This window comes from Oncorhynchus masou, chromosome 32 (genome assembly GCF_036934945.1).
Source record: "Oncorhynchus masou masou isolate Uvic2021 chromosome 32, UVic_Omas_1.1, whole genome shotgun sequence".
In the NCBI taxonomy this organism is placed as follows: Eukaryota; Metazoa; Chordata; class Actinopteri; order Salmoniformes; family Salmonidae; genus Oncorhynchus; species Oncorhynchus masou.
Window position 1 is genome coordinate 7,469,209 of NC_088243.1, and position 10,111 is coordinate 7,479,319.

Here is a 10,111-nt window from a genome sequence, read left to right on the forward strand (position 1 = left end):
ATAATCTCATCTAATTCTTACTGATTAAAACAGCCTACAGAGCATTCAAATTCAAATCTGGACCTCAAAGCCAGTTCCACTGCTTTTTAAAAGTGTTCCCTGCTAATCAAGGACTGATTTTGACCTTGGACACCAGGTGGTTGCAATTATTTATCAGGTAGAACAGAAAACTAGCAGTTCTCCGGATCTCCAGGGGTAAGATCAGAATACTCCTTTCCTAGACTCTGAGACATTTTTTTTATAAAATAGTTATTCTGCTGTCCACATAGGAGAACCCACTTTGGTTCCAGGTAGAACCCTTTTTGGTTCCAAGTAGAACTATTTTGGGTTCAGTGTTTAAGTGGTTCTATCTGGAACCAAAAAGGTTCTACCTGGCCAGGGTAGACCGTCATTGTAAAATACGAATTTGTTCTTAACTGACTTGCCTAGTTAAGTTTTTTTTTTTACCTTTATTTTACTAGGCAAGTCAGTTAAGAATAACTTCTTATTTTCAATGACGTTAACTGCCTGTTCAGGGGCAGAACGACAGATTTGTACCTTGTCAGCTCGGGGATTTGAACTTGCAACCTTTCGGTTATTAGTCCAATGCTCTAACCACTAGGCTACCCTGCCGCCCCAAGTAAAGGTTATATATATATATATTTTAACTACAATAAATCATGAATGACTCTTGCCCCTGAACTACACCCCCACAGACATGATCAAGATATTACATAATTTTTCTTGCAGTCACATTCACGCTTGTCTGTTTTCTTCCTACCCCAGGTGGAGAGGTTGGGCAACAACAACACCCTCCCGTACGACTGTGGGCCACTCAAACACTATCATCAAGTTCGCTGACAACACAACGGTGGTAGGCCTGATCACCAACAGTGATGAGAGGGAGGAGGTCAGACACCTGGCAGTGTGGTGCCAAGACAACAACCTCGACCTCAACATCAGCAAGACCAAGGAGCTGATGGTGGACTACAGGAAGTAGGGAGGAGCGGTGCACATCCCCACCGACGGGGCCGCAGTGGAGCGGGCCAAGAGCTTCTAGTTCCTCTGTGTCCACATCACTGAGGACTTACCATGGTCCCCTCACACCAACACAGTCATAAAGAAGGCACGCCACCTCTTCTCCCTCAGGAGGCTGAAACGATTTGGCCCCTCGGATCCTAAGGAACCTTTACGGCTGCACCATCGAGAGCCTCCTGACTGGTTGTCTGGTATGGAAACTGCACCGCCCTTGACCGGAAGGCCCCCCAGCACTTCACTGGGGGTGAGCTCCCATCCATCCAGGCCATATATGCCAAGCAATGTTTGAGAAAGGTCGAAAAATGACCAAAGGCTCCAGCCACCCAAAACATGGGTTGTTCTCCATGCTCCCGTTAGGCAGGCGGTACCGGTACATCAACGCACAGACCAACAGAGACCTAAACAGCCTCTATCTCCTGGCCATAAGACATAAGGCTCTCCCTCTCCCACAGACTAGCCAGACTGACTATTTGTACATCTACAGGTCCCTACCCACTCAGACACACACACCCTCACTGTCACCCATACTCACACCAAACACACACGCATACACACTCACACACACCCTCACCCACACACTCATTAGTGACGCCACACACTCATTACTGACACCACACACTCACACACACCCTCACTCACACACTCATTACTGACGCCACACACTCACACACACCCTCACCCACACACTCATTACTGACGCCACACACTCACACACACCCTCACTCACACACTCATTACTGACGCCACACACTCACACACACCCTCACTCACACACTCATTACTGACGCCACACACTTACATACTCCCTCACTCACACACTCATTACTGACGGCACACACTCACACACACCCTCACTCACACACTCATTACTGACGCCACACACACACACACACCCTCACTCACACACTCATTACTGACACCACACACTCATTACTGACGCCACACACTCACACATACCCTCACCCACACACTCATTACTGACGCCACACACTCACACATACCCTCACCCACACACTAATTTCTGACGGCTCACACTCACATAAACTCTCACTCACACACTCATTAGTGACGCCACACACTCACACACACCCTCACCCACACACTCATTACTGACGCCACACACTCACACATACCCTCACCCACACACTCATTACTGACGCCACACACTCACACATACCCTCACCCACACACTCATTACTGACGCCACACACTCACACATACCCTCACCCATACACTCATTACTGACGCCACACACTCACATAAACTCTCACTCACACACTCATTACTGACGCCACACACTCACACATACCCTCACCCACACACTCATTACTGATGCCACATACTCACACATACCCTCACCCACACACTCATTACTGACGCCACACACTCACACATACCCTCACCCACACACTAATTACTGACTCCACACACTCACATAAACTCTCACTCACACACTCATTAGTGACGCCACACACTCACACACACCCTCACTCACACACTCATTACTGACGCCACACATTCACACACACCCTCACTCACACACTAATTTCTGACGCCACACACTCACACACACCCTCACCCACACACTCATTACTGACACCACACACTCACACACACCCTCACCCACACACTCATTACTGACGCCACACACTCACACATACCCTCACCCACACACTCATTACTGACGCCACACACTCACACATACCCTCACCCACACACTCATTACTGACGCCACACACTCACACAGTATTTATATAGTCCTATTCTGTATATCCACCTATCACGCCTATACTCACACTCTTGTACAGACACACACACACACACACACTCACACCCACACACTTAGAACTAGATACACACACTCACACTAACAATCTTACAATGAGGAATGTTTCTCACCCAAATGGTTAGCGGGTTTGGGATTTAGGGACAGTAAAGCTGATCCTAGATCAGTACAAGGGCATATTTTACACTGAGCTAGCCTAAACGCCACCACTTTGGAACCCCCCCCCCCCCCATTATGTGCGTTAGTGAGTGATCCTCACAGCCTAACTCAGCCACTAGGTCACCACCTGTTGTTATGTTCTGTTCTCACCCTGCTTGACCAAACCCAGGCTCCATAAGCCGCATTAGGGCCACGGACAACAAGGAATGTGCCAACTCTCCACCTGTAAATACACACTGGTGAACAACTTCAACATACTGTCATTTAACCTACACACCATCTCAGAAAGATGTCTGTGTGGCAGACCTTCCCTTGCTTCCCATTAAAACTGGAGCAGAGATAATCTAGTGCTCCTGTCTCATTATCCCGAGTTAGAACAATGAATGGGAGAGATCGGTGTGGTTAAACCAGACTGAATACGAAGTGAATCAACTGTGAAATCAGTTTGGATGTCAAGCTGCTGGAGTTCTACCTACAAACTGTATCTCAGGAAGAGGTCGGGGGTCATGCTGACACGTCAGTCAGTCCCTGCTAGACCCTGCTTCCATTAAAATTAGGCCTATAGTGCAAAGCAAAGATAATCAACTGCCTCAGCATCATCATCCCAATGAATGGATGTGACCCGGGTGAGTCTGAGGCTTTCTACGAGCAGCTTTCCTTCCCCATTGTTTGTGTGACTGAGTTGAAGAGTGCAGGCTTCCTCTTCATAGGACAAAACCCTGGATAATAACATAGAATCCTGCGTATTCAAGCAAAAGCACTATACAGGCCTATCGTAGGCCACACAGTCACTGATGTAGAAACAAACACATTTTGATCTCCCTACCTGCATATCCCGTATACTACCTACCGCCACTGTGCCTTTGAGCAAGTCACTTTGATCCAGGGGCACTGCTCGGCAACAGCTGATCTCAGCCTGTGATGTGTGTGTTGCGTGTCAGGTTGGGTACTATGACAACAATAAATAAAGAATATCTGTGTAACTGGACAAATAAAGCAAATGTTGTATTGTATTCTACCTGGATGTGGATAGCTCAGACTGAGCAGGTTGTCTCCTCTGACACACATATACAGAAATACACTGGGCTCCCAGGGTTAATGCTCTGGGCCTTTTGGCTCAATGTAAACTATAAAGACGTGTGAAGGATATCCCCTTGGCAGTGGGAGACGGCACAGGGAACCTGGCAACCTTCCAGCTCCTCTTCCACTGGGGTTTCCGATGACATATTCTGTATTAGATAGGCTATATCATCATCACTTCCTGTCCCTGTGTTGGCGGACCAAACTATATCATCATCATTTCCTGTACCTCTGTTGGTGGACCAAACTATATTATCATCACTTCCTGTCCCTGTGTTGGCGGACCAAACTATATCATCATCACAACCTGTCCCTGTCTTGGTGGACCAAACTATATCATCATCACTTCCTGTCCCTGTATTCGTGGACCGAACTATATCATCATCACATCCAGTCCCTGTGTTGGCAGACCGAACTATATCATCATCACGTCCAGTGTTGGTGTCCCTCTGTTGGTCCACCAACAGAGGGACAGGAAATAATGATGATATAGTTTGGTCCGCCAACACAGGGACAGGAAGTGATGATGATATAGCCTATCTAATACAGAATATGTCATCGGAAACCCCAGTGGAAGAGGAGCTGGAAGGTTGCCAGGTTCCCTGTGCCGTCTGTATTAGATAGGCTATATCATCATCACTTCCTGTCCCTGTATTCGTGGACCGAACTATATCATCATCACATCCAGTCCCTGTGTTGGCAGACCGAACTATATCATCATCACTCCATGTCTCTGTGTTGGCGGACCGAACTATATCATCATCACTCCATGTCTCTGTGTTGGCGGACCAAACTATATCATCATCACTTCATGTCCCTGTGTTGGCGGACTAAACTATATCATCATCACTTCCTGTCCCTGTGTTGGCAGACCCACCTATTTCATCATCACTTCCTGTCCCTGTGTTGGCAGACCAAACTATATCATCATCACTTCCTGTCCCTGTGTTGGCAGACAAAACAATATCCTCATCACTTCCTGTCCCTGTGTTGGTGGACCAAACTATATCATCATCACATCCTGTCCCTGTGTTGGCGGACCAAACTATATCATCACCACTTCCTGTCCCTGTTTTGGCGGACCAAATTATATCCTCATCACTTCCTGTCCCTGTGTTGGCAGACTAAACTATAACACTTCCTGTCCCTGTGTTGGCGGACAAAACTATATCATCATCACTTCCTGTCCCTGTGTTGGCAGAACAAACTATATCATCATCACTCCATGTCCCTGTGTTGGCGGACCAAACTATATCATCATCACTTCCTTTCACTGTGTTGGCGAACCAAACTATATCACCATCACTTCCTTTCACTGTGTTGGCGGACCAAACTATATCATCATCACATCCTGTCCCTGTGTTGGCGGACCAAACTATATCATCATCACTCCATGTCCCTGTGTTGGCGGACCAAACTATATCATCATCACTTCCTGTCACTGTGTTGGCGGACTAAACTATATCACTTCCTGTCCCTGTGTTGGCGGACCAAACTATATCATCATCACTTCCTTTCCTTGTCTTGGTGGACCAAACTATATCATCATCACTTCCTGTCACTGTGTTGGCGGACTACACTATATCACTTCCTGTCCCTGTGTTGGTGGATCAAACTATATCATCATCACTCCATGTCCCTGTGTTGGCAGACCAAACTATATCATCATCACTTCCTGTCCCTGTGTTGGCGGACCAAACTATATCATCATCACTTCCTGTCCCTGTGTTGGCGGACCAAACTATATCATCATCACTTCCTGTCCCTGTGTTGGCGGACTAAACTATATCATCATCACTTCCTGTTCCCTGTGTTGGCGGACCAAACTATATCATCATCATCACTTCCTGTCCCTGTGTTGGCGGACTAAACTATATCATCATCACTTCCTGTCCCTGTGTTGGCGGACCAAACTATATCATCATCACTTCCTGTCCCTGTGTTGGCGGACCAAACTATATCATCATCACTTCCTGTCCCTGTGTTGGCAGACCAAACTATATCATCATCACTTCCTGTCCCTGTGTTGGCGGACTAAACTATATCATCATCACTTCCTGTTCCCTGTGTTGGCAGACCAAACTATATCATCATCACTTCCTGTCCCTGTGTTGGCGGACTAAACTATATCATCATCACTTCCTGTTCCCTGTGTTGGCGGACTAAACTATATCATCATAATCACTTCCTGTCCCTGTGTTGGCGGACCAAACTATATCATCATCACTTCCTGTCCCTGTGTTGGCGGACTAAACTATATCATCATCACTTCCTGTCCCTGTGTTGGCGGACTAAACTATATCATCATCACTTCCTGTTCCCTGTGTTGGCGGACCAAACTATATCATCATAATCACTTCCTGTTCCCTGTGTTGGCGGACCAAACTATATCATCATCACTTCCTGTTAATTGGTGGAGGCTGTCCTCTTTGAACGTCATAAAGATACACATGTTCTAGTCAAGCGACATGAGTGATCTTCTGGCAGCATGCGTGGGTGGACTAGGTGCAAATGTCATCTAACTCATGTAATATTGTCACATTCACTTTTGCTTGAGAACTGCTTGACATTACACAGCCACGTGCACTAAACTAAACAAAACAGACTGATTCTTGATCTCCATATAACCTAACATTGGAACCTAAATTATTACAAAGAAAGGTCAATAGCAATATCGCACCATCTTACCAATTATGTTTAAACAGCATCTTGACATTTGTTTTCAGAGAAAAACCTAAAGGAGGTAAAGGCCAATTTAAAGGTCATTCAGACCAATTTCTGTGAGATAAACGATAAAAAAAAACAGGTCTAGCTTGCAAATGTTTTTTCTCCCTAACAAATCACACGATTGGTATCTCGTGCAGCTTTTCTAGAAACAAACCTTTACTAATGCTCTCAACGTTTCTGTCGCGTAGCCTGTGGTTTACCCGGCTGTTTCTAGAATGAGCGCTCAAGCGCTGTCCGTGGTTCTGAATTTGACCACACTCGTACCGCGCGCTCATTGCAACATGCAGCACCGTTGATAAGCAGCTTTATCACGGGAGAATTAAAATGGGACGTTACTCGAAGATAAATCCTTACTCTGTCTTAACAACAACATAGTCGGATTTGATACCGATGTAAAAGTAATTTATTTTGACGAAACTACAGAATGCTATATTGAAAGTGGTTGAGATAGACTTTACAAACCCGAATTTCCTAAATAATCCCCGACACCACACTGTTTTGAAACTTGGCTCAGCCATTAAAAATAAACTCTTATTTTCTTTAATTAAATAACCTATTATTTTTTTTATCTCAACTGAACTGAATCGTTCAGAAACATACCTGAAGTTGTTTTCAGTGGACCGTCGTCAGTTCAGGACTGGAAAATGTCTCCTTGGTGCTACCCCCACCTTCTAGTTCCTACTGCTGCCTCGCTTCAAAAGGATTGCCCTCGGAGGAAACTCCGCCCCGCCTGCAAGCGACAGCCTCCACCCTCAACAAAGATGGTTGCGCTCTCTGACGTCACAAGCCCCCAATGAAGATGAGGCTCGCAGCTTGATGTTTAGGCATTAGTGGTTACTGATAATAAAGTATAACCAGGTAAAAAGTTAAACGGTAGGTGACTGATATACACTGCCCTGCTGTTTGTGGAGGAGGTAGTCAGACTCGTAGGGATGTTGGGAACTTGTAACAGATTCTAAATAATACAGACAGCTCAAGATAAAAGCCATGTCCAAAAAAAGCAACTTCCTTTTTTGAGTACCTGTGACCCATCATGTTAACCACCGGCTGGAGATTGGCTCTGTGATTCTGTCATCCTCTAGACATGCGTTATTGGTCTCCATGAAGAGAAGCAGGTCTCTGTAGCCCAGTGCTGTAGAGTAAGTAAGTGAGTAAAGTGAAGGAGAGATGAATAGATAGGTCTCTCTCTCTCTCTCTCTCTCTCTCTGTCTCTCTCTCTCTCTCTCTCTCAATTCAATTCAATTCAATTCAAGGGGCTTTATTGGCATGGGAAACATGTGTCAACATTGCCAAAGCAGGTAAGGTATATAATATATAAAGTGAAATAAACAATAAAAATTAACAGTAGACATCACACATACAGAAGTTTCAAAACAATAAAGACATTACAAATGTCATATTATATATATATACAGTGTTTTTACAATGTGCAAATGGTAAAGGACACAAGATAAAATAAATAAGCATAGATATGTGTAGTATTTACAATGGTGCGTGTTCTTCACTGGTTGCCCTTTTCTCGTGGCAACAGGTCACAAATCTTGCTGCTCTGATGGCACACTGTGGAATTTCACCCAGTAGATATGGGAGTTTTTCAAAATTGGATTTGTTTTCGAATTCTTTGTGGATCTGTGTAATCTGAGGGAAATATGTCTCTCTAATATGGTCATACATTGGGCAGGAGGTTAGGAAGTGCAGCTCAGTTTCCACCTCATTTTGTGGGCAGTGAGCACATAGCCTGTCTTCTCTTGAGAGCCATGTCTGCCTACGGCGGCCTTTCTCAATAGCAAGGCTATGCTCGCTGAGTCTGTACATAGTCAAAGCTTTCCTTAATTTTGGGTCAGTCACAGTGGTCAGGTATTCTGCCGCTGTGTACTCTCTGTGTAGGGCCAAATAGCATTCTAGTTTGCTCTGTTTTTTTGTTAATTCTTTCCAATGTGTCAAGTAATTATCTTTTTGTTTTCTCATGATTTGGTTGGGTCTAATTGTGCTGCTGTCATGGGGCTCTGTAGGGTGTGTTTGTGAACAGAGCCCCAGGACCAGCTTGCTTAGGGGACTCTTCTCCAGGTTCATCTCTCTCTCTCTCTCTCTCTCTCTGTCTCTCTCTCTCTCTGTCTGTCTGTCTCTGTCTCTCTCTCTCTCTCTCTCTCTCTCTCTCTCTCTCTCTCTCTCTCTCTCATGACAGTTGATTGATGATGCTCAGTTTTCCATCGCTCTGCCAATTAGCGGGACCGTTATATTGTACATTAGTATATGTGTGTGTGACGGACTTGTTGACTTGTTAATGTTGATGTGTGCTGTGTTTCAATGGGATCAATCGGGCTAATCGTAGACAGCTGATATTCTAGTTTAAGGATGGAGCATGGGAGACACTAAGAGCTAAGAGGACAGGAAACTCTAAGAGGAGGACACTAAGAGGAGATGAGGAAAGGACACTATAAATAATATTGAGACAGCTCTATATCTAGCTGGGTTGAGAAAGCCCATCTAGCTTCCATGGAAATAACCAGTACTTGAATCAACAGCCTAACCAAAAGAATTCAGTGTCTCAGTGTATGATATCAGTGTCTTAATACTTGTTTACCACCTCTTCTACTGTGCCCTGGTAATGGTAAACTTCTGTGTCTGTCTGATGAACCTACTCATCCATTTCAGAGAGGCTCACTGAGTCACTCACAGCAGGAGGCATAGATGTACCCTGAACCCAGCACTCTCTCTCTCTCTTTTTTCTCTTTCTCTCACTCCAGCTCTCTCTTCTCTCCCTCTCTCTCAATCACTCTCTCCAAGTCTCTCTCTTCTCTCCCTCTCTCTCTTATCTCCCCCTCTCTCTCCTCCCCCCCTCTCTTCTCTCCCTCTTTCGCTCTTCTCTTCCTCTCTTTCGCTCTCTTCTCTCCCTCCCTCCTTCTCTCTCCCCCTCTCCTATCCCTCTCTTCTCTCCCTCCCTCTCTCTCCTCTCCCTCTCTTCTCTCCCTCCCTCTCTATCCTCTATCTCTCACTCTCTCTCTTCTCCCCCTCTCTCTCTTCTCTCCCTCTCTCTCTTCTCTCTTCTCTCCCTCTCTCTCTCTCCCTCCCTCTCTATCCCTCTCTCCCTCACACTCTCTTCTCTCCCTCTTTCTCTCTTCTCTCCCACACACTCTTCTCTCCCTCTCTCTCTCTTCTCTCCCTCACACTCTCTTCTCTCCCTCACACTCTCTTCTCTCCCTTACACTCTCTTCTCTCCCTCTATCTGTTCATCTCCCTCTTTTTATCTCATTCTTATAGGAACTCACTTTATCTATCTGGTCATCTCCTTCTTCCTATGACCCAGTCTTTGAGTTGTTTTTAGTTTGTGGTTCACAGTGT

The 10,111-nt window shown here is 45.5% G+C and overlaps 1 protein-coding gene across 1 annotated transcript in view; it reads right to left on the minus strand.

The window, feature by feature from the left end:
* The window catches only part of LOC135525517 (synaptosomal-associated protein 25-B-like), a 71,980-nt gene extending 64,518 nt beyond the window's left edge, over positions 1-7,462 (minus strand). The window contains exon 1 of the mRNA XM_064953187.1: positions 7,370-7,462. The gene's annotated coding sequence lies outside the window, so the exon portion shown is untranslated. The remainder of the gene's footprint in view (positions 1-7,369) is intronic.
* Between the last annotated feature and the right edge of the window lie 2,649 nt (positions 7,463-10,111).